The sequence below is a fragment of the Scyliorhinus torazame genome, chromosome 4 (assembly GCF_047496885.1).
Source record: "Scyliorhinus torazame isolate Kashiwa2021f chromosome 4, sScyTor2.1, whole genome shotgun sequence".
NCBI classification, from domain to species: Eukaryota; Metazoa; Chordata; class Chondrichthyes; order Carcharhiniformes; family Scyliorhinidae; genus Scyliorhinus; species Scyliorhinus torazame.
In genome coordinates, this window is record NC_092710.1 from 201076045 (window position 1) to 201098691 (window position 22647).

A 22647-nucleotide genomic window follows, 5' to 3' on the forward strand; every position below is an offset into this window, starting at 1 on the left:
GGTCACAGGCTTCCAATCTCAAAAGCATTCCTCCACCATCACCTTTTGCCTTCTATTAACAAGCCAATTTTGGATCAATTTGCCAATTTGCTTTGGATCCCATGGGCTTGGACCAGCCTTCTGTGTGGGATCTTGTCAAAGCCTGACTGAAGTTCATGTGCTACCCTCATCCATATATTTAGTTACCTTTTCAAAAAACTCAATTAAATTAGTTAGACAGGAACTCCCACCAACACATCCGTCCTGACTATCCCTGATCAATCCCTGCATTTCCAAGTGTTGATTAATCCTGTCCCTTAGAATTTTATATAATTCTTTCCTGACCACTGCCATTACACTAATTGGCCTGTCCTGGCTTACCCTGGCTGCCCTTCTTGAATAAAAGTACTACATTAGCTATCTTCCAGTCATCTTACACTTCATCTGACATCCGACACTCATAGAAACCTATAAAATTCTAACAGGATGTGGTGAACCACTGTAATGGGAGGTGTAAGGTAGGACCTGCACTACAGGTTCGCCGGTAGCTCCTGCCGGCTGGCTCCGCCCACAGAGAAGTGTATAAATATGTATGACCTCCAGTGCCCTGCCATTTCGCCAGCTGCAGCAGGAGGCCACGCATCTGACTGTAATAAAACCACAGTTGTACCCAACTTTAGTCTTTGTGCAATTGATCGTGCATCAATTTATTAGTCAGATTTTCCACAGAATGGATATCAGAATTAAGTCCGATTGCCTGCAGCTGGATCCGCACTCGCCCGACGCCAGAGAAGACTTTACTCACTGGCTAGCATGTTTTGAGGCCTACATCAACGCGACAGACCCCGAGCCAACGGAGGCTCAGAAGATAAACGTCCTGTACTCCAGACTGAGCTCCAGCGTGTTCCCAGCGTGTTCCCATTGATCCAAGGTGCCACGAATTACACAAAAGCAATGTAACTCCTTAAGGAACATGACGCGCAGAAGGCGAACACGCTCTTCGCCAGGCATGTACTCGCCACCCACTCGCAACTACCTGGTGAGTCCATCGAAGACTTCTGGCGGGCCCTAGTTCCACTCGTCCGGGACTGTGACTGTCAGGCCGTTACGGCCGCCGAACACGCGAATATCCTCATGCGTGATCCCTTTGTGACGGGGATTGCGTCGGACTGCATCCGAGAACGATTACCGGAAGGGGCCACGCTCGAACTGGTGGAGACGAAAATCTTGGCGCTCTCCATGGCGGTCGCATCCCGTAATGTACAATCGTACCCCTCCCGCCGCGCTGCCCACCCTTCTACTCCTTCCTACCCCTCCTGGACCCCGCCAACGGCCTCCTCAGCCGGGGCCCTGCCTTCCCAATATGCCTGCGCCGCACGCCGATCCGCGCACTCCGGGGCACCCCGCTGCAGAAACACCCCCGCCAACACTGCCTGGCCTGCACTGCAGTTTGTAAAGTCGGCAGTAAAAAGGGCCACTTCGCGGCGGTGTGCCAGGCCCGCGCAGTCGCTGCGATCGTGCCCGTTATCGTCCCACGCCAGACACACAATGGGAGCCACCATCTTCTCCTCCCGGGTCCATGAGCGACCAATGGGCGCCGCAATCTTGTCCCCCTTCGGCCACGTGCGCCCCATCGGTGCCACCATCTTGTCCCGACCCCGCAATGCGCGCACCATGGGCGCCACCATCTTGTCCCCCACAGGGTCTCTGGCCATCCCGACATCGGAACCGCACACGCTCGGCACCCGAAGTATCCGATGGCTACCCGCAGCTCGCTTCGATGACGCTGGACCAATCTCGCCCGCACAACCTGGCCACCGCATCGACGACGGTTAAAATCAACGGCCACGCGACCTCGTGCCTGCTGGACTCCGGAAGCACCGAAAGCTTTGTTCACCCAGATACGGTAAGGCGCTGCTCCCTCGTGGTCCACCCTGCCAATCAAAGGATCTACCTAGCCTCCGGATCCCACTCCGTTCCGATCTGAGGCTTTTGTACAGTCACCCTCACGGTCCAGGGAGTAGAATTTAGTAACTTCCACCTCTATGTCCTTCCTAATCTCTGCGCTGCACTCCTGTTGGGCCTGGACTTCCAGTGCAACCTCCAGAGCCTCATCCTCAAAATTGGCGGGCCCTTACCCCTCTTACCGTTTGCGGCCTCGCGACCCTCAAGGTCAATCCCCCCTCCCTTTTTGTCAATCTAACTGCGGATTGCAAGCCCGTTGCCACCAGGAGCAGACGGTACAGCACCCTGGACAAGACCTTCATCAGGTCCGAAGTCCAGCGGCTGCTTAAGGAGCGTATTATCGAGGCCAGCAACAGCCCCTGGAGAGCCCAAGTGGTAGTGGTTAAAACTGGGGAGAAACACAGGATGGTCGTGGACTATAGCCAGACCATCAATCGGTACACGCAGCTCAACAATTGACCTGAAATCCGCCTACCACCAGCTCCCCATCCGCAAGTCGGACCGGCCATACACTGCCTTCGTGGCGGACGGTCGCCTCTACCACTTCCTTAGGGTCCCTTTCGGTGTCACAAATGGGGTCTCGGTCTTCCAAAGAGAGATGGACCGAATGGTCGACCAGTACGGTTTGCGGGCCACCTTTCCTTACTTAGATAATGTCACAATCTGCGGCCATGGCCAGCAGGACCACGATGCGAACCTCGATAAATTCCTCCGCACTGCCACTCTTCTCAACCTGACCTACAACAAAGAGAAGTGTGTTCAGCACGACCCGGTTAGCCATTCTTGGCTATATAGTCCAAAGCGGACTTCTCCGGCCCGACCCGACCGCATGCGCCCCCTCATGGAACTTCCCCTCCCCCACTGCCCCAAGGCCCTCAAATGCAGCCTGGGGTTCTTTTCCTACTACGCTCAGTGGATCCCAAACTATGTGGACAATGCCCGCCCACTCATTCAGTCCACCCAATTCCCCCTTCCTGCCGAGTCACAAACGCTTTCGCCCACATCAGAGCAGACACCGCCAAGGCCGGGATGCGCGCAGTGGACGAGTCACTGCCTTTCCAAGTAGAAAGCGATACTTCAGACGTCGCTCTTGCCGCCACTCTAAACCAGGCAGGCAGACCCGTGCATTCTTTTCCCGCACCCTTCATGCCTCTGAAATTCGACACTCATCCGTCGAAAAGGAGGCCCAAGCTATCGTTGAAGCTGTGCAGCATTGGAGGCATTACCTGGCCGGTAAGAGATTCACTCTCCTGGCGGACCAACGGTCGGTAGCCTTCATGTTCAATAACACACAGCGGGGCAAGATCAAAAATGATAAAATCTTGCGGTGGAGAATCGAGCTCTCCACCTATAATTACGAGATCTTGTATCGCCCCGGTAAACTCAACGAGCCCCCAGACGCCCTCTCCCGAGGTACATGTGCCAGCGCACAAGTGGACCAACTCCGGGCCCTACACAGCCTTTGTCACCCAGGGGTCACTCGATTGTACCATCTGGTCAAAGCTCGCAATCTGCCCTACTCCGTCGAGGAAGTAAGGACAGTCACCAGGGACTGCCAAGTCTGTGCGGAGTGCAAGCCGCACTTCTACCGGCCGGACCGTGCGCGCCTGGTGAAGGCTTCCCGCCCCTTTGAACGCCTCAGCGTGGATTTCAAAGGGCCCCTCCCCTCCACCGACCGTAACACGTACATTCTCAGTGTGGTCGATGAGTACTCCAGATTCTCCTTCGCCATCCCATGCCCCGATATGACGTCTGCCACCGTCTTCACTCTGTTCGGTTTCCTCGCCTACAGCCACAGTGACAGGGGATCCTCATTCATGAGCGATGAACTGCGTCAGTTCCTGCTCAGCAGGGGTATAGCCTCCAGCAGGACGACCAGCTACAACCCCCGGGGAAACGGGTAAGTAGAACGGGAGAATGGGACGGTTTGGAGGGCCATCCAGCTGGCCCTATGGTCCAAGAACCTCCCAGCCTCTCGCTGGCAGGAGGTCCTCCTTGACGCTCTGCTCTCCATCCGGTCACTATTGTGCACCGCCAATAATAATACACCCCATGAACGTGTTTCTACCTTCCCCAGGAAGTCCACATCCGGGGTGTCGCTCCCGACTTGGCTCGCTGCCCCAGGACCATTCCTTCTCTGTAGGCACGTCCGATCCACAAGGCGGACCCCTTGGTTTACAGGGTTCACCTGCTCCACGCCAACCCTCAATATGCCAACGTTGAGTTCCCCAACAGCCGCCAAGATACTGTCTCACTCAGGGACCTGACATCGTCAGGTTGCACCCCAACACACACCCCCACCAATGCGCCCCGCCCCCCACCTTCCACCGCACCGCCAATATTGACCCCACCAGACCCTTTTCCGCAGAAGAGGACAAAGAGGACTTTTGCACGCTCCCGGAATTCCATGATGACTGGCCAGCATCAGCACCGCCATCGGTGCCACCTCCACCACCACCACCAGCACCGACTTCACCGCCACCGTTACGCCATCCTTATTAATCTTTTTTTTCTATAAATTTAAAGTACGCAATTCTTTTTTTTTCCAATTCAGGGCCAATTTAGCGTGGCCAATCCTACACATCCTTGGGTTGTGGCGGTGAGACCCGCACGGGGAGAATGTGCAAATTTCACAGTGACCTGGGGGCTAGATTGAACCCGGGTCCTCAGCATTGTGAGGCAGCAGTGCTAACCACTGTGCCACCGTGCCGCCCCATCCTTATTAATCTTAACGTGCTATAGAATCTCACTGTCACAACCAGCTTCCATGCCTTCCTCCTTCGTAAACACAGGTGAAAAATATTAATTTAAGACCTCGCAGATGTCCTCTGGCTCCATGCACAGATTGGCCCTTTGGTCCCAAATGGGCCTCACTCTTTCCTTGGTCATCCTCTTACTCTTCATAGACTTATAAAATGCCTTAGGGTTTTCCTTAATCCTATCTGCCCAATGATATTTTGTTGCTCCTCTTTGCCCTTCTAATTTGGTTTTTAAGCACCCCCCCCGCCACCCATACTCCTGCAGGGGCCTGCCCAGTTTTTAGTGCTCTTTACCTACCATATGTTTCTTTTTTTTTCTTTATCAAACCCTCGATATCCCTTGGCATTCAGGGTTCCCTGGACTTGCCACTCTTGCCCTTCACTCTTAAGAGAACATTTGGCCCTGAACTCTCACTATTTCACTTTTAAAGACTCCCATGAATTCATGTGCAAGTAGCTGCTCCCAGTCTATGTTTACCATATTCCATCTAATTATATTGAAATCGGCCTTCCCCCAATTCAGACACTATTTCTGGATTATCGATATCCCTTTCCACGATGACTTTGAAACTTCTCTGGGCAGGAATCTCTGTTTGAGAGACTAGGTGCTGATGGCGGGACTGAATGCGGGTGCTCCACGGTCCGAATGGGGGTGTGACTGCTAGAACATAGAACATAGAACATTACAGCGCAGTACAATCCCTTCGGCCCTCGATGTTGCGCTGACCTGTGAAACCACTCTAAAGGCCATCTACACTATTCCCTTATTGTCCATATGTCTATCCAATGACCATTTGAATGGCCTTAATGTTGGTGAGTCCACTACTGTTGCAGGCAGGGCATTCCACGCCCTTACTACTCTCTGAGTAAAGAACCTACCTCTGACATCTGTCTTATATCTATCTCCCCTCAATTTAAAGCCATGTCCCCTCATGCTAGACATCACCATCCGAGGAAAAAGGCTCTCACTGTCCACCCTATCTAATCCTCTGATCATCTTGTATGCCTCAATTAAGTCACCTCTCAGCCTTCTTCTCTCTAACGAAAACAGCCTCAAGTCCCTCAGCCTTCCCTCATAAGATCTTCCCTCCATACCAGGCAACATTCTGGTAAATCTCCTCTGCACCCTTTCCAATGCTTCCACATCCTTCTTATAATGCGGTGACCAGAATTGCACACAATACTCCAAATGCGGTTGCACCAGAGTTTTGTACAGCTGCAACATGACCTCATGGCTGTGAAACTCAATCCCTCTACCAATAAAAGCTAACACACCGTACGCCTTCGTAACAACCCTCTCAACCTGGGTGGCAACTTTCAGGGATCTATCTAATGGACACCGAGATCTCTCTGCTCATCCGCACTACCAAGAATCTTACCATTAGCCCAGTACTCTGTCTTCCTGTTATTCCTTCCAAAATGAATCACCTCACACTTTTCTGCATTAAACTCCATTTGCCACCTCTCAGCCCAGCTCTGCAGCCTATCTATGTCCCTCTGTAAATTGTAACATCCTTCCGCACTGTCCACAACTCCACCGACTTTAGTGTCATCTGCAAATTTACTCACCCATCCTTCTACGCCCTCCTCCAGTTCATTTATAAAAATGACAAACCGCAGTGGCCCCAAAACAGATCCTTGTGGTACACCACTAGTAACTGGACTCCAGTTTGAACATTTCCCATCAACCACCACCCTTTGTCTTCTTCCAGCTAGCCAATTTCTGATCCAAACTGCTAAATCACCCTGAATCCCATGCCTCCGTATTTTCTGCAATAGCCTACTGTGGGAAACCTTATCAAATGCTTTACTGAAATCCATATACACCACATCAGCTGCTTTACCCTCATCCACCTGTTTGGTCACCTTCTCAAAGAACTCAATAAGGTTTGTGAGGCATGACCTACCCTTCACAAAACCGTGTTGACTATCTCTAATCAAATTATTCCTTTCCAGATGATTATACATCCTACCTCTTATAAACCTTTCCAAGACTTTGCCCACCACAGAAGTAAGGCTCACTGGTCTATAGTTACTGGGGTTGTCTCTACTCCCCTTCTTGAACAAGGGGACAACATTTGCTATCCTCCAGTCTTCTGGCACTATTCCTGTAGACAAAGATGATTTAAAGATCAAAGCCAAAGGCTCAGAAATCTCCTCCCTAGCTTCCCAGAGAATCCTAGGATAAATCCCATCTGGTCCAGGGGACTTATCTATTTGCATTACCTGAATGGCTGGAGCCATTCATGTAATGCAAATGGGCCAGCATCACGCCACGTGGAACTAGTGCAATTCCAATGCATGCTGGCATGTGACTTGCTGGGGTAGGGAATATCACTGGGGAGCCAGGCAAGCTGCAGTTGCTTATAAACACTCCACTCCCCAAATACCTTTATTCCAGCCAAGAAGATGCCACCGAAGAGCGGACCCGGGATTTGCAGACACAGAGCTTGAGATTTTGCTTGATGCACTGGAGGAGAGGCAGGACACCCTATTCACTTGGGTGTGAAGGAGGTTGCCAACGTCAACCGGGCCTGAGCAGAAGTGGCAGAAGCTGTGAGCGCCGAAGGACCAGGTAGCAGTGCAGAGAAAAACTGCACAACATCCTCAGGGCGGCTTGGGTGAGTCACTGGCTCCTGGCACCAGCCCCGTCCCACACTCCCCAACATCCATCTGCCCCCTACAAGTGGGCGACCAAACCCCACCCACCGGCAGTCCACGCGTACCCCACCCACATGCCTACACCTATACCATCTGTCATGGCCGGTGCGCTGTACATATAGGCCAGCTGCATACCCTCTGTGTTGCCCACGTCTGAATGTTTAACACTGTGCATTACCTGTTCCCTCAGGAGAAGGTGGCCCACAACCTCCGGTCTTCTACCTCGCTCTCCCCTCCAACTCTGTGATTCCGAGATTTATAAGGATGCTACCAGGACTTGGTCTGAGTTATGAGAGGCTGGATAGGCTGTGACTTTTCCCTGGAGCATAGGAGGCTTAGGGGTGATCTTATTAAGGTCTATAAAATAATGAGGAGCATAGATAAGGTAGATAGTCAACATCTTTTCCCAAAGATGGAGGAGTATAGAACTAGAGGGCATAGGTTTAAGGTGGGAGGAGAGAGATGCAAAGAGACCAGAGGGGAAATTTCTTCACACACAGGGTGTTGGGCATCTGAAACGGGCTGCCGGAGGCAGTGGTAGAGGCGGGTACAATTTTGTTCTTCAAAAAGTAGTTAGACAGTTACATGGACAGGGTGGGTATAGAGGGATATGGGCCAAATGCGGGCAGGTGGGGCTAGCTTAGTGATAGAAACTGGGTGGCATGGACAAGCTGGGCCGAAGGGCCTGTTTCCATGCTGTAAACATCTTTGACTCTATGACTCACCTGATGACGAGAGGGGACCGTATGGAGTCGCTCGCTCCCATCTCTACCCCACAGCACCCCAGAGCACATTTCTGGGGATGACATTGACTTCCCATCACGGCTGTCTCCAAGCTCTCCCCCATCCCAGAGACACTCTCCTCGGTTGGGCACTTTCGTGAAGAGGCTCCTGGGCACTACCTGATGAGCACAACACACAATGCAGCAATGCATCAACTGGAGGTAGGAACCCCCGAGGGAGCAAATAGTTGGAGGGGGGAGCCCATCACCAGGGACCAGCTGCCATCTGGACAGGTCTAGTGCTACTGGAAAGAGTGGTCCCGTCAATATTGGAGATGCAGACGCAGAGTTGGGGACTACAAGAGGGGGTGTCAGCAACCATCCAGCGCCTGCAGGTGGCAGTTGCAGGAGTCCAAACGACTGCAGAAACAGGAGGCGCTCCTGATAATATGTGCCACCCAGGAAAATATCACGTAGGTGGTGTCCGCAGTGGAGTCCTTGGGTGTGAGGGTCACGGTCATCGGTCAGGATGTCCAAGGCCTGGGGCATCGTGTGCAGTCGATGGCTAATGTGCAAGACAACGCAAGTATTTCACAGGCAGCCATGTACCAGGGCCACATGGAAATTGCTGCAGCGCTCCAGAGTGTGGTCGATCACAACGGGCCATGGCTGTGGACATTGAGATCATTGGTCAGGCGCTGGGTGACCTGAGCCAGACACAGAGGGACCTGGTACGGTCCCTGCGCTCCGCGGCCGTGAGCATTGAGACCCTGGTTGAGATGTGAGCTGGCCTCCAGGACTGGCAGTGCCACATGATTTCAGAGCCCCAAGAGCTCATAACGGCCACACCATTGACCCAAGGAGTCGCCTTAGGGCCATCAGGAATCCCAAGGGACGAGAAGGTGATGGGGCCCATGCCAGTGACTCCCACAGGGGAGGTGCGGCGCTCTGAATCCCCCCCACCTGTCCCTGGCGCATCCATGGGCAGTGGGCAGAAAAGGGTGGCACCGAGTAACCTGTGACAGCCAGGCCGGGTGACTCCAGTTGCCAAAGGGGTCCCAGGTCACAGGGCATGATATGCAGCAGGCCGCCTCCATTTCTGATGTACCGCCTGGGGAACCACCTAGATGGAGCATTAGGACATGTAAGATTAGAAAGGTCGACACGAGAAGCAGCACGGTGGCGCAGTGGTTAGCACTGCTGCCTTACGGCGCCGAGGTCACAGGTTTGATCCTGGCTCTGGGTCACTGCCTTTGTGGAGTTTGCACATTCTCCCCGTGTTTGCATGGGTTTCACCCCCACAACCCAAAGGATGTGCAGGGTAGGTGGATTGGCCTCGCTAAACTGCCCCTTAATTGGACAAAATGGGTGGGATTCTCTCTCTCTCCCCCCCCCCCCCCCAACGCCGGGTGGGAGAATCGCCGGGGCACCGCGCATGTCCCGCCACGCTGCCCCGACGCCCGCACGCGATTTCCCCCCCCCCAAACCGGCACGGCGAGAATCACGGCTGGCCACTGGGCGAATCGCCGCTCGCCATTTGCAACGGGCGAGCGGCGATTCTCTGACCCGCATTGGCTGAGCGGCCTGCCCAACACGACGGGTTCCCGCCAGCGCCGTCCACACCTGGTCGCTGCCGACGGGAACAGCGTGGGAACTCTGGGGGGGCGCGGCCTGTGGTGGGGGGAGGGGCGTTCCTGCAGCAGGGGGGGCTTCAAAAGGAGTCTGGCCCGCGATCGGTGCCCACGGATCGGCAGGCCGGCCTCTCTGAAGGAGGACCTCCTTTCCTCCGCCGCTCCGCAAGATCCATCCGACATCTTCTTGCGGGGTGGCCTCGGGGAGGATGGCAACCATGCATGCGTGGATTGGCGCCGGCCACCCCGCGCATGTATGGGTGACGTCATTTACCCGGCGCCGGCCGTGTCATTTATGCGGCGCCGCTTTTACGTGGCGCCAAGGCCTGGCGCGCGTAAATGATGCGACGCCGCTCCTAGCACCCTGGGGGCGGGAGAATAGGGGGCTGGGAGTCGGCTCCGACGCCGGAGTGAAACATTCCGGTTTTCACTCCGGCGTCGGGACTTAGTCTCCCGATGGGAGAATTGTGCCTAATGTATTGGGTATTCTAAATTTATTTAAAAAAAAAAAAAGAAAGGTCGACATGAGTTGGCATGGGTGCAGCATATAGAATAGTGTTGGGGACTAGGGTACAGTTATTGTGCATAGTGCTGTCATCTAATCACCGGTGCTCCAAACTGCATTGGTTCTCTCTCTGAAGGGTTGGTTTGGGCTGGGTGCAGAGGTTGTGTCCGGTGGGGGGCGGGGTTGGTGGTGGGGGGGATGCAGTAGGGGGGGCTGGGTGTGTTGGAGGGTGGTGAAATGGGGTGTGGGTGTTGGAGGACGGCCTGGGCCAGGGGGCCCCCCTTCCCCCACTGCCCCGGACGTCATCCCCACCCCCGCATTCCCTGAAGGGGCGTGTGATGGACTGATAAGAGGCAAGCAGGGATCACTGTGTACAGTTGAATGTGACACCGGGGCGGGAATCATACTCTGTCAAACGATGTGGAGAACCAGAGCTCATCGCGGAGCAGGTTGTCATCATTCTCTGCCCCATGGACCAGACCCGCTGTCACTGCCGACCCAGGGCCAGCAGCTTGTGGTGCAGCCGGTGGAAAGCTTGGGGGGGGGGGGGGGGGTGCTGAGGATGGGGAGATGGAGTGCAGGGAGGAGGGGTGCTGGTAAATGGGTGTCGGAAGGGACGGTTGAGCTGCCGGTGCTCATGCCCCCTAGTCGGCAAACCTGGCAACGATCAGGTTGTCTCGGTGTGGTGGCCCTGACGCAGACACCATGCGTTCCCCTGTGCCTGCCCAGGCCCATTATCCTGCCCATTCTGGCCCTCCACCTCATCACATGAGGCCTGGTGTTCCTCGTCCTCCTCCAGCATGCCGCCCCTCTGCTGTGTGACATTGTGGGGGACGCAGCAGGCCACCATGATGTGGGAGACCCTGCTAGGGTAATACTAGAGGACCCCACCAGAGTGGTTCAGGCACCCGAACTGCAACTTGAGGAGGCCGATGCACCGCTCGATGATGCTTCTGGTCGTTGTAGCAGGTCTCCGCATCAGTCTGGGGCCTCCAGTTAGGCATCATCAGCCATGGGGTCAGCGGATAACCCTGTCGCCAGGGAGCCAACCTGTTGCCCAAGGGTGCGCTTCAAAGGTGTCAGGCACTGTCGCATGTGCCCGGGTGAACCCTGCCTGGAAACAGGGCGCAGACGTGCATGATGGGCAGCTGGTGGTCACACACCGACTGCATATTCATCAAGTGGCAGTTCTTCCTATTGACAAAATACACACGCTCATGTGGCAGTACCCATAGGTTGATCACCCCATGGACCTGGGGCATGCCTGCGATGGCGGTGAATCTCACTGCACGGGCAACCTGGTGGGCGAGGTCCAGACTGAATTTGCCATATTGTGCTGCCCGGTTATATAGGGCATCTGTGACAGTGTGGATTCACCGGTAAATGGAAGTCTGCGAGATCCCAGACAGATTCCTACTCAACGCGTGGAAGGATCCGGGCGACCATCACCTTGACAGCCATTGGGAACTGGTGTCCTCGCCCATGCCCCCACGGTTCCAGGTGCGTCATCACCTGGCACAGATGTCGCCCTGTCTCCCTGCTTAGCTGCAGTCATCGGTGACATGCTCGGTCAGGCAGGCCCTCAAATGACAGGCACTGCCAATATATGAGAGGCCTGATGTGGTTGCCTTCCCACCTCTTCCTTGGCCTGCTGGACAACTGGACCTCCAGCTTCACCAGTTGGCCCCTATTCCTCTTGAGCATGCTTCTGTTCTGCAGGGTCCTCCTTGAGCAGCTTCTGCTCGTGCAGCCGCATTGCGTCCACAAGGGGCCGCCATGGCTAGGCAGATGCCAACCATTCCTGGCCGGACTCTGAAATCCATTGCCTGCAGTGGGTAAAGGGCAGACATGTTAGAATGGTGCATACTCCCGTGCCCACCCAGGTCCAATGGGCTACATGGTGGCCCTGGCCTGCACTGCACTTGCCCCCGCATGTCCCCCTCACCCCCCCCACCCCCGGTTGTTCCCCCCAACAGTCAGCCTTCCATACTGCGCCCTTGGCCCTGTTGATGTATAGCACCGGAGGACCCCTAACCCCGCCACCCATCCCTGCCGACAGGGATACTGATGGCTGGCGCTATCCATGCCAGCGCAATGCTCCACGGCCCCTGTCCTGCACCCTCCTGTGGGGTCTACTGAGAGGGAATCCTAAAGCCCTGCTGCAGCTCAAACTTGAAATCAATGTGCATGATGTCCTCATGCAATGCAGATTGAGAAGCAAAACGCACTACGATCGAGATGCCCACAGCCCCGGCTCTCTAGCACCAGATCAGGATGCAGACCACACATGATGATGGCCAGTTGATGGAACAGTTTTGTGATGGCCTCAGAGGGTGCCCACTGTGTATGCAACCACCGTCACCTTCTACAGGTATTGGAATCAGCACCAACAGATGACACAGCACTTCAGTCATCGGGCCTATGGGACATGCCCACTACACCAGTGGACATGCAGACTACTCCAGAGGCCAAGGCAGCAAGCCCTGCGCCCACAGAACACACTGACAGAACAGGGGGGGGGGAGGAGTGGGATTGTGGAGATGCAGTACACCAGCTACAAAACCTTAATTCATGCCTCACTGTGTATATAAATAGTCATGCATTGTTAGCTTGTATAACTCATATCTTACACAATGGTCAGCACATGATTTCCCATGGCGCACGCCATTCTATCTTATGCAACAGGGTCGTCCAACTAAATGGGTAAGATGTGGACCGAGTGGTCATGTGATAGAGTGATGACACGGCTAAAAAAGAGGTCACATGAAGGGAGCACGTAAGTTATCTCCAGGAGCGCAGGCAGAGCACAAATGTTGAAGCAGCTGCTAAGCTAGTGAATAAACCATCTTTGATGCAAGTCCTTGCTGTCAGTGATTCGGGAACCCAACACATTTCCAGGAAAAGAGAGGAGCTATCACAGGGAGAGTGTCTATGGATTATAGTGTGGTTTACTAATGCTTTAGTATAAAACATTCTTTGTATCTTCTTTATTGAAGATTGTTTAATGTCCACTGGCTTGGACACATTTCTAACAATCTCGGAATGAAGGTTTGCATTTTTTTGAACTCAGAATTAAAAGGAATCTCAATAGTCTGGATTCACTCTATAATATGCCTATTGTAGTTACCGAATCAGCTTGTCATCTGTGAATAATATTGTTAGCTTAACTGCAGTTATTGTGAGCTGAACGTGAACCACCTGGTTATACTGTTCCTTCTCCAACTGTGCCGGGAAACAGGACCTCAATTAAAGCTGAATCCCTTACTTGTAAAACCGGAAGATGTTTACTGGGACATAGCTGACCTTGAATATTTCCGAGTCTTTCTTTTCCCTCCCGAGCAACTATTTTTTCTCTCAAGGAAGACATTTGTCATTTTCTAACGACACTGAGTATTGTTTATTTGGGGTGAATTGGGAAGACTGTAATGCAACTATTGTTTGCTAAGTATGCTTCTGGCATAGCTACGCAAGCATGTGGGACGTAATTTCATCAGCTAACCAATATGTAATTATAATTTGGTCTAATTTCTGGACTGCTGGCAGATGCTAAGAAGTTTATGGTCGCTCTTTCTCATATTTTGGCATTCCCTTTTACTTTATTTCCATATAATCCAACTTATTCCATTCATAACAATTTTTTTTCAAGAAGAAAGTATGGTGATTTGAGCCGGATTTCGTTAACTTAGCCATTTGTCCCTGGTGTAAACCAGCACAGAATATTCTAACTGAGGCAATAGTTAAAGAATTTTCAGTCACAATGATGTTGGCAAGGTCAGACATTAACTTTTGAGGTGAGTGGAAAATTTATTTAATGCAATCTATTTTTTAAAAAAGATATAGGTCAATGGGTGGAATTCTCCATTTGGGAGACTATGCTTCCCGATGGGACGGGAGAATCGGGTATCAGGGCAAAATCAGGATTGGCACCAGACGCTGACCCGAATGTGATGCTCCGACCCCCCGCTGGCGGCGTGAATGAGGTCCATGGTGCACGCCAGCAGGATCATAGAAATAAATGCAAATGGGTCGTAATGACCCATTTGAATCTATTTAGTGGGCTCGGAGCCCTATTCCCCACCCCCCTTCATTCTCTGTGGGAACCAGAAGCAGGCACAGGAATTGTCATGTGGAGCTGCAAGGTAAGTATTACAGGATAATGTTTCCCACTGCCCCTATCTGGACTTTTATCTAGCTTCCACACAGGAGTCCCTTTTCTGGGGGGGGAGTTCCTGTGTGGGGGAGAAGGACTGTGTCGGGGGGCGGTCTGTGGAGGGCATCCCTTTAGGCAGGGGGCCTCTGTGGTTATGGTCCCCTATTACAGGTGTCCCTATGGGTGGGGTGTGTGGGAGGAGGCGTGGGCCGGCAATGCATTTTTGCAGGGGACTGGGCCCTTGGATGGGCTCAGGGGTCTTTACCAGCATAGCCCTGATATGGTGGACAAAGGCACTTTCACCCACCGCGAGCTCCACTACGTCAAGGCCACGCTAATTAAAAACCACAAGTGATTTGCTCCCATGTGATTCCCAGCTGTGGGGACCAGAAAATAGCGGGAGACGGGAGAATAGGGCACCGGGCCTGCTAAATAGATGTGCATGGGTTATTAAGGCCCATTTGCATTAATTCCCATGTTCCCCATGGTATTTGGTGTGGACCTCATTCCCGCTGACAGCGGGGCATCGGAGCCTTGCATTCAGGTCGGCGCCTGCCGCCAACCCCGATTTTGCCCCCAACGCCCAATTCGCTGCCCCATCATGGAATGCAATCCAAGCATCCCGGGACAGAGAATCCCGCCCAATTTCTTGCCACATTTTTCTGTTTCGTATGATGGGGAAACATTAACTTTTGAGTGTTAAAGTTTAATCAGACTCTCACTGCTCCATATCTGTAAAACAAACATTAGAACCCAAACCACAATCTTTCCAAAGTCCGTCTGATCTTGGGCCTCTCAAAAAGTGCCAACCATTGTCACAACAGTACAGAAGGAAGGAACCAAAATAAAATTTAACCAGAAGAAAAATAAAGGCAGCAGAGATGGGCCTTTTTTCATTCGTTCATGGGATGTGAGCATTGCTGGGAAACCATTTATTGCCGGAGGGCATTAAAGAATCAACCATATTGCTGTGGGTCTGGCGTCACTTGTAGGTAAGGATGACAGATTCCTTCCCTAAAGGATATAAATGAACCAGATGGGCTTTTACAACAGACCTTTAATTTCAGATTTTTCTTATTGAATTCAAATTTAACCATATGTCATGGTGGGATTCGAACCCGGGTCCCCAGAGCATTACACTAGGTCTCTGGATTACTAGTCCAGTGACAATTCCACTATGCCACTGCCTCCCCATATGTATTCTGAATCTTCACAATAGATTCTAGCTTGATGCTCACTTAGCATAGTCTGAATGCCTTTCCTTCCATGGCAAGTGCATGCCCTTACCAATGTCCTTAGATTATCATGGTGCCAAATTAACAAGGTATCGTGTATAACGGGATCTGCCACTTTCTCCATGCTCATATATTTAATCACCAGTGAAGCATCACTGTAATGGAGTAATTTCCCATATATAAGGAGCATGAACAACATCATCCCGCTCATCCTTGATCCCTACAAACTTTAACATGGGTAAAGCTGATGTATCTTCGAATCATCTTAGATTTTTAAAATTCTTTCATGGGGTGTGGGGGTGGCTGGGAAGGCCAGCATTTACTGCCCATTTCCAATTGCCATTGCCACCTTCTTGACCCGAAACAGTCCATCTGGTGCTGTTAGTATGGGAGTTCCAGATATGTTGGCGAACATTGAAGTAAGGCAAATAAAACAACAGATGAAATATTAATATTGCAAGTAATAATGGTTGCAGCATTTCTTCCCAGATCAGTGGGCATCAAAGAGTCTACCCGAAGAAAATCTATATAATTATCTTTATATGAAAATGTTAGGCTGTTGCCACAAGTGATCAAACCTCCTTCAAAAAGAAATTATAAATAATGTTTGTTTCTCCTACATAAGAGTTGGGGTGTCTTTTGTTGGTCTATAGAGAGAGGATCTTAGAAACCACTGACAATGTAGACTGCACTAATTCTCAATTACAAACCAGTTTTGTTGGAAACCTACAGGCTGTTTCAATTAAGTTGTCTGCAAAAATAAGAGCGAGAAAACAAGAGTGTGAGAACTTTATTAAAAAAGAACAGATTGCCTTGCTATGTATTGAATAATGAGCCTTTTGTAGGCATTGAGCATTGTGATAATGTGCACAGATCAGTTTTGTTTTATTGTAGGAGTCAGTTTGTCACAAGTGCCTAGGTCTGCCAAGGAAAATAAGGGTAGTGTGTCTTTGAAAGAAGCAAATGAAGCATATAGGTATGTTGTTTCGCATAGAATTGAGCATTTGTTTGAGGTATGAATGGACTGAGTGTTTCCAATGTATGACTTGTAACATTTTTGCCATAAACTGCTGGGTGGATTTGAAACTTCCAGGGACCTTATTGATACCAATATATTGCTTTGATTTGAAAAACAGATCATGGATTTATTGATGAGTACAAATAAAAGATATTACCGGTACATACAGCACACTGATTGTAGTGTTGAAGTGAAAGAGAAATTGGTAACGCTGTGTACTTTCCTGAATTCGTAGTAAACCATAACATTAATCCATTGCTCACAGTCATAAAGATAAAGCAATATTTTACAAGCTATCTTCTTAATATGTTCTTTCAATTTAATATGTTGTGCTGACTTTCCTTCCCTGGCTTCAGTCAGCAGTTTTTGTGACTGTGCAGTTTTTTAAAAAAAGGTTCACATCAGGGAGTTTGTATTGGAGCATTGAAAATTTTCAGTGTCATTTCCTGTTTCTGTCCTTGAACTCCCTCTCATTTCTCGCACAGATTGCAATTTGTCTGGGGCTGTGTGTGTACCTTAATCCCTTCTTGCTCCCTGTATATCGCATTCCTCCTCCTAGCTGCCTTGCAAGACGTTGAACAACTTGGGAACAGGAGGGAAAGGTTAAAGAAATACTAATTATAGGATCCGGCTGGCCCAAGCTGGCTACTCAGTCAGTTATAGATCTTACTGTGTACAATGAAAGACTGCTGGTTCATGTTCTAATCCTGTCGCCACCCGCTGATGTCTGAAGGTGAAGGAAATGGGTCCACCTTCCTCCTCTGACTGAACTACTTTCCACTAAATGTTTTAACTCGAGTGTCGTCTGTGTGCTGCAGAAGTCATCCTGAAGGTGGGCTGCTGCTCGTGGCTGCAAAGGGCGCTTGCTTTTTAACACAGATGCTCTTGTGCTTAAATAGGAAAGCAGATGTTATTCACTTCCTGCATGCTTACAACAAGCTATTGCTTTGTGTGCTGCTCTGTTCCTACTGTCAATAAGCAGTAATGGGAGAAAACTGGATTTACCACTGAATTTTGGCTTTGGAATCCAGACTGCTCTTTATCAAGAAAACTATGTAGCTGTAACTCTTGAGTGTTCATCTAAGCAATTGAGGAGTAGGAATATACTGCAGTCTACTTGATGTGTCTGACTTCTTCATCTCACCAGTAAAGAGGTATCGTTGCTATAATTGCTTTTTATTACTTGGCAACTGCTGGTAAAGAGTGGGATGGTTTGGAGAATGATGTTCACATTACTACTGTGTCTGATTATTTGTTGGGTTTGCCGTAGGTTCTTGGTATCTGCCTTTATTTCCGATTTTTTGATTTCTTCAAGGCAGAATGCAGAGTTGTTACTGGAGGATGGAATGGGGATTTCTAAACATTTTGCTCGGTGTTGCTGGGAGCTATTATAAGTGTTATGGAACTCAGTTCTTCTGTGAAAAGGGGTTGCTTTCTGAGGTCCATCAAGGTTATGCGCAAGCTCATGGTTGTAGTTTGCTGCTGGGCTCACCTTTGTGTGGTGGTTGACAGGTTTTTTTCAGTCAGGATAAGCTCCATTTAGCTTTTGTGGCTATGGCCAGCGTCTCATTCTGGAATAGTTTGTTCTTAATTTTGAGCTGTAGTAACTGACATGTGCAATGCTAAATTATTAATTCCACTTAAACTTGTATTTGTGGTGAGCTTGATTGCTCTTTGAAACTGTTCTGCTTATGCTGCAGAATAATAACTATGGTCTTGCTATAGGATCACTGTTATTAATGCAGTTTCCCATCTGATTAATATAGATTTTGGATTAAGTCAGAATAATAATCTTTAATGTCACAAGTGGGCTTATTTTAATGCTGCAATGAAGTTACTGTGAATATCCCCTAGTCGCCACATTCTGGCGCCTCTTCAGGTACACTGAGGGAGAATTCTGAATGTCCAAATTACCTAAGATTGCAGTGAGGAAATTGCTTCATAAAGATGGCTAGTAAGTTGTTTACTCATGTAAACAACAAAATATACAAAATTATGCAAATACATTAACTACAAATTGACATAAACGCAATTAAAATCCCCCAAAAAGGAATCAAAACACCATCCATATCACTACTGTGGGCCTGGGATTCCCTTTATTCTGGACAAATATGCTGTGATTAGTAGAAATCTTATAAAAATAGCAAGATCATAATTATTTCTACCCTGTAAGCAACTGGATCTGTTGAAATGCATACTCTCTATGAAAATGACAGGGGTGAAAACAAAATTGCGTAGTTTATTGGTGCAGCAACAGGCAGGGCCTTGGAATAGTGGGATATGGTTGTTGCACTTGCAACTGCCTCATATCAATGAATTTCCAGCTCCACTGCCGGGAGAAGCCATGTTTAGGGGCCAAACACATCCCAAAGTGGGAGGGAAAATCTAAGATAATAGTCTTTACTATTGTCACAAGTAGGCTTACATTAACATTGCAATGAAATTACTGTGAAAATTCCCTGGTCGCCACACCCCAGCGCCTGTTCGGGTACACAGAGGGAGAATTCAGGATGTCCAATTCATCTAACAAGCATGACTTTCGGGACTTGTAGGAGGAAACCGGAGTAACTAGAGTAAACCCACATAGACACGGGGAGAACGTACAAACTTCACACTGACAGTAACCCAAGCCGGGAATCGAACCTGGGATCCTGGCACTGTGAAACAACAGTGCTAACCACTGTGCTACTGTGCCACCCCCTGTGCCACTCTTACAAACATCTAGAGGCTGGCTCAGCAGAATGTTGATTGAGGCATAGAAGCAGGTTGTAATTGGCTTGTGCCTGAGAAGATCAAGAAAAGAACAAAACAGCATTAGCCCCTTCAAATAAAAATGAAGTATCCTGAGATAGGAGTCAAACTGAAAGCAGTCTACAAATTAAATGGCAAACAAAACAAACTTTTGATCCAAAAGGCACAAAATGCTGAAATGTTTAGCAGGTTAATCTGGGGCGATAGGGACAGAGGTTATCAACCTGAAACATTAACTATAATTGGAACTAATGATTGATTGTTTCATTCTCTCCAGATGCCGCCTGTCCTGCTGCGTATTTCCAGCATTTTCGGTTTTTAATTTCAGATTTCCAGCATCTGCAGTATTTTGCTTTTGTAAATTTTTGACCCAAATTTGCTGCTTTGGATTTGAAAATGGCAGTACATTTTTCTTTCTTTCCCCCCTGAAGAGGTAACATAAGGCTGGTTACAATGCCATTGGTGATGACAGCCCTGTAACATGTCACTCAGGTGGCCAGTCTCCATCTTCACCCAGTGCCCACATATATCCTTTCTCCAGTCGTCAGCAATGGGAGCTCCAGTTAATTTTGCCTGCTGAATTCTACTTCTAGCCAGCTAACACACCCGAAACAGGGATCAACCATGTTATCCTTCCAGCTTTTTAAGACTCTTATTACACCATGGGACAGATTGTCACATTTCTGCTTGGAGTAATACTGGCTGTGGCAAAAATTGGGTAGTTTTAATAATAGCGGCTGATTTGCAATGTCAGTTTTATGCCCCAAGCAGGATGTTGAAAGACTACCCCTTCGGATTTACATTCTAAGCCATTAGGGATGGTTTGCCTGTTTATTGAAAAAAACCTTGCTGTGAATACCACGTAGAACATTTTGCTGTGCTTTGGCACCTACGTGCTTTAATTTGTTTGACATAATGTAGCAAATATTTGAGAAACCTATGCTGTTGACAACTAAAAGAGAATGGCTGTCAAGCAAGTTATTATTGCATGCTTCCTCTCTCAACGAAGCAGGACATAAAACAGGGCTTTGAAACAAATACCTCACCTCCGTTATGTAGAACTGCACAATGCCTGCCATATGTAAATGATTAAATCAAACCTGAAACCTGGAGTGCGTTTGCTAAATAAATCATTTTACATGTTGTGCTCGTATATTTGATGGATGGAGAACTGAACTTGAATGTTCTTGAGCTCATGATGCTAAGGACAAGGTATGCAAATATCAATAAATGACCGAGTAAGTGAAAGTTTCATTCATTACTGTTAAATATTGGTTTTGAACAACTGACTTTTATTTGAATTATCTTATTATGTAGCTGATGGTAACAGTTACATAGAGAGACATCTTAAACAAGTTGTGCTACACAGCTAACTGTCCAACAATCTTTACTGTTCAATTGACTCACCATGAAACTTTGGTTTGGTTCAAATTTATTTTTTAAGAGGGATAATATTTGGGTCCTAATGAAATCAAGTTTGAAGAAACAGTCATGTTTCCCAATAGCAGAATATAGCAACTGACATGTGGAATTGCTGATTAGTTTGAACATCTGTTCCAAAGAAAGTTGCACTGCACAATCAAGTTTAATTTAATAGTCCTGGTCCTTTTTTAAAAAAGAGGGAAGCACATATAATCACACAAATTATCTCTCAGTAATTGCTCCCAGCAAGGAACAGTCCTGTACCTGCAACTGATTAAGAACAAAATTATACTTGTCAGGGATAAATCTTCCCATTTACTGGGAACCATCAGCATGCTAGTATTTCTAGGGACAATAGATGCAAATATTAAGCACCATCGAGAAATAACTGGTGTCTTCAGTCTTCGAGACCTCCTGCAGTTTTAAACATCACCTACATTTGTTGTAGCTGATTATCCATTACATGCCATTTCAGTGGGGATCCAAATTCATTGGTGTCTGTAACATTCACAGGGATCATGATGTGCACTTAACCTGCATTCATTGGGCGAGATCTTCTGGCTGGATCTACTGGTCTCGCCGACGGCTCACCCCCTAATGGTGGATTCAGTGGGAAATCCCATTGACAGTAGAGGGACCAGAAGATCCAGCCACCGCGGTGCAGGCGGCCTCCTGCCCCCGAGAAACACGCAGCAGGGAGGCCAGAAAATCGTGCCTATTGATTTCAATGCAGACAGCGGGACTTCTTTTTGTTTCTTGCTATTTCAGCAATCCGCCAGAACTAACCGTGCTGTTGGTTAGCTGCATGCCTGAGAAAAGATGAATATCTTGAATAACTAGCACCACTTAAGGCCAGCCGACATTGCTTAAAAATAAAGTGAAAGCAAAATACTGCGGATGCTGGAAATCTGAATAAAAACATAAAGTGCTGCAAATACCCAGCAGGTCTGACAGAGAGTTAATGTTTCAGGCCAAATATGATTCTCCTTCAGAGTTATTACAAACACAGAAAATATTGGGCAATCCCAGCAAGACTGACAGCATCTGTGGAGAGAGAAGGGAACTAACATTGAGAGCCTGGATGACTGCTTGACAAACATATTATCCTATTTTCTGCTATGGAAAGGGAAGGAGTGGAAGAGCAAAAGAGAAAGCTTGGAATAGGGTAGAGGTCAGGTGATATTAAATGACAAAGATGTCACAGAACTAAAGACAAGAGGAATGATAATGACTGCAGTAAAAAAAACATAGCATTTGTTCAGAGTGAGTGTGAATGGCAGAATGTGAACAGCTCTATCCAAAAGCAAAAACGTGAAAATCAAGCTTAAGATGTGACCAAAAAAACAGAATCAAAATGGTGCACAGAGCTCATGGTGTAAAATTAATGGACTCAGTGCTGAGGTTGTAATCAGAAGATGAGGTACTTAAAACTACCCTGCGCCTCATAAAGAGCAGGTGTACTGTAGCTGAAGCAGGTTCTGGGAATAGTCCAGAAAGTGATTCTGACATGTGAACAGTTAGCGTGTGGCACAGCACAGTGCAGAGTGTAGGCTCCAATGTTTTCAGACCCCAAACTCCAGCTTTAGCAAAAAGGTGGGACAAAAGGATGATGTTCTTTTTTGCAAGGAACCAGAAAACAATGGAACTAGAAAGTTGTGGGGGTCAGTGCCTGGAGTCGAGCCTCAAGAGCCTGGATGTAGTGCTTCAAGAAGTTGAAGACCTCACACTAGTGGTCAGAGTCAGCGAATGCATCTTTAAATGCCATCTGCCACTAACTTCACCATTAAACCTCAGTCACTGCTCAATCCACCAAACCCCCATCAGTAACCTACCACCATTCCTGTTGGAC

At 49.0% G+C, this 22647-nt stretch overlaps 1 protein-coding gene across 7 annotated transcripts in view; it reads left to right on the top strand.

Annotated features, from left to right (window-relative positions):
- LOC140410695 (protein eva-1 homolog A-like) overlaps positions 1-22647 on the top strand; it is a 548454-nt gene that overhangs the window by 446805 nt on the left and 79002 nt on the right. The window contains exon 1 of one of the 7 annotated variants that reach the window (XM_072499129.1): positions 15199-15364. The exons of 3 other annotated variants lie outside the window; for them this stretch is intronic. The gene's annotated coding sequence lies outside the window, so the exon portion shown is untranslated. Of the gene's footprint in view, positions 1-15198; positions 15365-17121; positions 17780-22647 lie in introns of those variants that run through there. 3 more of the 7 variants (XM_072499133.1, XM_072499128.1, XM_072499130.1) reach the window with 3 other exon arrangements.